The sequence below is a fragment of the Aegilops tauschii genome, chromosome 6, assembly GCF_002575655.3.
Source record: "Aegilops tauschii subsp. strangulata cultivar AL8/78 chromosome 6, Aet v6.0, whole genome shotgun sequence".
In the NCBI taxonomy this organism is placed as follows: domain Eukaryota; kingdom Viridiplantae; phylum Streptophyta; class Magnoliopsida; order Poales; family Poaceae; genus Aegilops; species Aegilops tauschii.
The window spans coordinates 115,506,744-115,513,409 of NC_053040.3; positions in this window are offsets into that span (position 1 = coordinate 115,506,744).

Sequence of the window (6,666 nt, forward strand, 5' to 3'; positions counted from 1 at the left end):
AGACTTTGGAAGAACTACTTGATGGTCGTAAGGCTGTTGGGTGCAGATGGATTTTAAAAGGAAGACAGACAATGATGGTAAGTGTCACCATCAAGAAAGCTCGACTTGTCGTTAAGATGTTTTCCGACAAGTTCAAGGAGTTGACTGCGATGAGACATTCTCATTCATAGCGATGCTAAGAGTCTGTTGAAATTATATTAGCAGTTACTGCATTATTTATGAAATCTTGCAGATAGGATGTCAAAACATTGTTTCCTCGACGATTTTCTTGAGGAAAGGTAGTATGTGATACAACCAGAAGATTTTGTCAATCCTGAAAGATGCTAACAAGTATGCAAAGCTCCAGCAATCCTTCTAAGGACTAGAGTAAGCATCTCAGAGTTGGAATGTATGCTTTGATTAGATGATCAAAGATTTTGGGTTTTTACAAAGTTTATGAGAAACTTGTATTTCCAAAGAAGTGTGTGGGAGCACTATAGAATTTTTGATGAGTATATGTTGTTAACATATTGTTGATCAGAAATGATGTAGAATTTCTGGAAAGCATACAGGGTTATTTGAAAAGTGTTTTTCAATGGAAAACCTAGATTAAGCTACTTGAACATTGAGCATCAAGATCTATACGGATAGATAAAAAACGCTTAATAGTACTTTCAAATGAATAAATACCGTGACAAGATTTTGAAGGAGTTCAAAATAGATCAGCAAAGAAGGAGTTCTTGGCTGTGTTACAAGGTGTGAGTATTGAGTAAGACTCAAGACCTGACCACGGCAGAAGAGAGAGAAAGGACGAAGGTTGTCCCCTATGCTTTAGACGTAGGCTCTACAGTATGCTATGCTGTGTACCGCACCTGAAGTGTGCCTTGCCATGAGTTAGTCAAGGGGTATAATAGTGATCCAGGAATGGATCACGTGACAGCAGTCGAACTTATCCTTAGTATCTAGTGGACTAAGGAATTTTCTCGATTATGGAGGTGGAAAAGGAGTTCGTCGTAAAGGGTTACGTCAATGCAAACTTTGACACTAATCCGGATGACTCTGAGTAGTGAACCGGATTCGTATAGTAGAGCAGTTATTTGGAATAGCTCCAAGTAGCGCGTGGTAGCTGCATCTACAAGATGACATAGAGATTTGTAAAGCACACACGGATCTGAAAGGTTCAGACCCGTTGACTAATAACCTCTCTCACAAGCGAGATACGAACAAACCCCATGGGTGTTGGATTCATTACAATCACATAGTGATGTGAACTAGATTATTGACTCTAGTGCAAGTGGGAGACTGTTGGAAATATGCCCTAGAGGCAATAATAAAATGGTTATTATTGTATTTCCTTGTTCATGATAATTGTCTATTGTTCATGCTATAATTGTATTAACTGGAAACCGTAATACATGTGTGAATACATAGACCACAACATGTCCCTAGTAACCCTCTAGTTGACTAGCTCGTTGATCAATAGATGGTTATGGTTTCCTGACCATGGACATTGGATGTCATTGATAACGGGATCACATCATTAGGAGAATGATGTGATGGAGAAGACCCAATCCTAAGCATAGCACAAGATCGTGTAGTTCGTTTCCTAAGAGCTTTTCTAATGTCAAGTATCATTTCCTTAGACCATGAGATTGTGCAACTCCCGGATACCGTAGGAATGCTTTGGGTGTACCAAACATCACAACGTAACTGGGTGGCTATAATGGTGCACTACAGGTATCTCCGAAAGTGTCTGTTGGGTTGGCACGAATCGAGACTGGGATTTGTCACTCCGTATGATGGAGAGGTATCTCTGGGCCCACTCGGTAATGCATCATCATAATGTGCTCAGTGTGACTAATGAGTTAGCCACGGGATCATGTGTTACGAAACGAGTAAAGAGACTTGCCGGTAACGAGATTGAACAAGGTATAGGGATACCGACGATCGAATCTCAGGCAAGTAACATACCTATAGACAAAGGGAATTGTATACGGGATTGATTGAATCCCTGACATCGTGGTTCATCCGATGAGATCATCGTGGAACATGTGGGAGCCAACATGGGTATCCAGATCCCGCTGTTGGTTATTGGCCGGAGAACGTCTCGGTCATGTCTGCCTGGTTCCCGAACCCGTAGGGTCTACACACTTAAGGTTCGGTGACGCTAGAGTTGTTATGGGAAATAGTATGTGGTTACCGAAGGTTGTTTGGAGTCCCGGATGAGATCTCGGACATGATGAGGAGCTCCGGAATGGTCCGTAGGTGAAGATCGGTATATTGGACGAAGGGTATTGGAGTCCGGAATTGTTTCGAGGGTACCAGGCTATGGCCAGCATGTCCGAAAGGGGTTTCGGAGGCCCCGGCAAGCGTTGGGGGGCCTTATGGGCCAAGGGGAAGGGGCAAACCAGCCCACTAAGGGGTTGTGCGTCCCTCCCGACCCCTCTCACGTAACCAGGAGAGGTGGGGGCACCAGCCCTAGGGCAGCCGCCCCTCCCGGCTTGGGGGGCAAGTTTCCTAGGGGGTGGGGGCGCCCAAACCCATCTAGGGTTTCCCCTAGCCGCCGCCTCCTTCTCTAGATCCATCTAGAGGGGCCGGCCCCCTCTCCCCTTCCCCCTATATATAGTGAGGGGGTGGGAGGATAGCCATACCCTTCGCTTGGCGCAGCCCCCTTCCTCCTCATACACCCCCTCCTCCTTCGTAGTGCTTGGCGAAGCCCTGCCGGAGAACCACAAGCTCCATTGCCACCATGCCGTTGTGCTGCAGGAGTTCTCCCTCAACTTCTCCTCTCCCCTTGCTGGATCAAGAAGGAGGAGACGTCCCCGGGCTGTACGTGTGTTGAACGCGGAGGCGCCGTCCGTTCGGCGCTAGATCGGATCTTCCGCGATTTGAATCGCCGCGAGTATGACTCCATCAACCGTGTTCTTGTAACGCTTCCGCTTAGCGATCTTCAAGGGTATGAAGATGCACTCCCTCTCTCTAGTTGCTAGCATCTCCTAGATTGATCTTGGTGACACGTAGGAAAATTTTGAATTATTGCTACGTTCCCCAACATTCCTTTCCCCTGTCTCTCCTTCCCTCTCCTCTCCTACTCCAACATGGAAGGGGGAGTCCTACTCCCGGTGGGAGTAGGACTCCTCATGGGGCGTGCCAAGGGTGGCCGCCCCCTCCCCCTCCTCCACTCCTTTATATACGGGGAGGGAGGCACCCCCTAGAGACACAACAATTGATCCCTTGGATCTCTTAGCCGTGTGCGGTGCCCCCCTCCACCATAATCCACCTCGGTTATATCGTAGCGGTGCTTAGGCGAAGCCATGTGTCAGTAGAACATCATCATCGTCACCACGCCGTCGTGCTGATGGAACTCTCCCTCAAAGCTCGGCTGGATCGGAGTTCGAGGGACGCCATCGAGTTGAACGTGTGCTGAACTCAGAGGTGTCGTGCGTTTGGTACTTGATCGGTTGGATCGTGAAGACGTACGACTACATCAACCGCGTTGTGCTAACGCTTCCGCTTTCAGTCTACAAGGGTACGTGGACACACTCTCCCCTCTCGTTGCTATGCATCACCATGATCTTGCGTGTGCGTGGGAATTTTTTTGAAATTACTATGTTCTCCAATAGTGGTATCCGAGCCAGGTTTTATGCGTAGATGTTATATGCACGAGTAGAACACAAGTGAGTTGTGGGCGATACAAGTCATACTGCTTACCAGCATGTCACACTTTGGTTCGGCGATATTGTTGATTGAAGCGGCCCGGACCGACATTACGCGTACGCTTACGCGAGACTGGTTTTACCGTCGTGCTTTGCACATGGGTGACTAGCGGGTGTCAGTTTCTCCAACTTTAGTTGAACCGAGTGTGGCTACGCCTGTTCCTTGGGAAGGTTAAAACAACACTAACTTGACGAACTATCGTTGTGGTTTTGATGCGTAGGTAAGAATGGTTCTTGATCAGCCCGTAGCAGCCACGTAAAACTTGCAACAACAAAGTAGAGGACGTCTAACTTGTTTTTGCAGGGCATGTTGTGATGTGATATGGTCAAGGCATGATGCTAAATTTTATTGTATGAGATGATCATGTTTTGTAACCGAGTTATCGGCAACTGGCAGGAGCCATATGGTTGTCGCTTTATTGTATGCAATGCAATCGCCCTGTAATTGCTTTACTTTATCACTAAGCGGTAGCGATAGTCGTAGAAACAATATTTGGCGAGACGACAACGATGCTACGATGGAGATCAAGGTGTCGCGCCGGTGACGATGGTGATCATGACGGTGCTTCGGAGATGGAGATCACAAGCACAAGATGATGATGGCCATATCATATCACTTATATTGATTGCATGTGATGTTTATGTTTTATGCATCTTATTTTTCTTTGATTGACGGTAGCATTATAAGATCATCTCTCACTAATTTTCAAGATAAAAGTGTTCTCCCTGAGTATGCACCGTTGCCAAATTTCGTCGTGCCCAGACACCACGTGATGATCGGGTGTGATAAGCTCTACGTCCATCTACAACGGGTGCAAGCCAGTTTTGCACACGCAGAATACTCAGGTTAAACTTGACGAGCCTAGCATATGCAGACATGGCCTCGGAACACTGAGACCGAAAAGTCGAGCGTGAATCATATAGTAGATATGATCAACATAGTGATGTTCACCATTGAAAACTACTCCATCTCACGTGATGATCGGACATGGTTTAGTTGATTTGGATCACGTGATCACTTAGATGATTAGAGGGATGTCTATCTAAGTGGGGGTTCTTAAGTAATATGATTAATTGAACTTTAATTTATCATGAACTTAGTCCTGGTAGTATTAGCATATCTATGTTGTAGATCAATTGCTCACGTTTAGCTCCCCTGTTTTGTTTTTGATGTGTTCCTAGAGAAAACTAAGTTGAAAGATGTTAGTAGAAATGATACGGATTGGATCCGTGATCTGAGGATTATCCTCATTGTTGCACAGAAGAATTATGTCCTTGATGCACCACTAGGTGACAGACCGATTGCAGGAGCAACTGCAGACGTTATGAATGTTTGGCAAGCTCAATATGATGACTACTTGATAGTTTAGTGCACCATGATTTACGGCTTAGAATTGGGGCTTCAAAGACGTTTTTTTTAAACGCAACGGGGCATATGAGATGTTCCAAGAGTTGAAATTAGAATTTCATACTCGTGCCCGTGTCGAGAGGTATGAGACCTCTGACAATACTTTGCCTACAAGATGGAGGACAATTGCTCAGCCAGTGAGCATGTGCTCAGAATGTCGGAGTACTACAATCACTTGAATCAAGTGGGAGTTAATCTTCCAGATAAGATAGTGATTGGCAGAGTTCTCTAGTCACTATCACCAAGTTACTAGAACTTCGTGATGAACTATAATATGCAAGGGATAACGGAAACGATTCCCAAGCTCTTCGTGATGCTGAAATCGACGAAGGTAGAAATAAAGAAAAACTCAAGTGTTGATGGTTGACAAGACCACTAGTTTCAAGAAAAGGGCAAAGGGAAGAAGTGGAACTTCAAGAAGAACAACAAGCAAGTTGCTTCTCAAGTGAAGAAACCCAAATTTGGACCTAAGCCTGAGACTGAGTGCTTATACTGCAAAAGGACTGGTCACTAGAAGCGGAACTACCCTAGATACTTGACGGATAAGAAAGATGGCAAAGTGAACAAAGGTATATTGGATATACATGTTATTGTTGTATGCTTTACTAGTGTTTATAGCAACCCCTCGGTATTTGATACTAGTTTAGTTGCTGAGATTAGTAACTCGAAACAGGGGTTGCAGAATGAACAGAGACTAGTTAAAGGTGAAGTGACGATGTGAGTTGGAAGTGGTTCCAAGATTGATACGATCATCATCGCACACTCCCTATACTTTCGGGATTAGTGTTGAACCTAAATAAGTGTTATTTGGTGTTTGCGTTGAGCATGAATATGATTTGATCATGTTTATTGCAATACGGTTATTCATTTAAGTTAGAGAATAATTGTTGTTCTGTTTACATGAATAAAACCTTCTATGGTTATACACCCAATGAAAATGGTTCGTTGGATCTCGATCGTAGTGATACATATATTCATAATATTGAAGCCAAAAAATGCAAAGTTAATAATGATAGTGCAACTTATTTGTGGCACCGCCGTTTAGGTCATATTGGTGTAAAGCGCATGAAGAAACTCCATGCCGATGGGCTTTGCAAATCACTTGATTATGAATCACTTGATGCTTGCGAACCATGCCTCTTGGGCAAGATGACTAAAACGCCGTTCTCCGGAACAATGGAGCAAGCAACATATTTGTTGGAAATCATACATACTGATGTATGTGGTCCGATGAATATTGAGGCTCGGAGCGGGTATCATTATTTTCTGACCTTCACAGATGATTTGAGCAGGTATGGGTATATCTCTTAATGAAACAGAAGTCTGAAACATTTGAAAAGTTCATATAATTTTAGAGTGAAGTGGAAAATCATCGTAACAAGAAAATAAAGTTTCTACGATCTGATCGTGGAGAAGAATATTTGAGTTACGAGTTTGGTCTTCATTTGAAACAATGCGGAATAGTTTCGCAACTCACGCCACCTGGAACACCACAGCGTAATGGTGTGTCCGAACATTGTAACTGTACTTTATTGGATATGGTGCAATCTATGATGTCTCTTA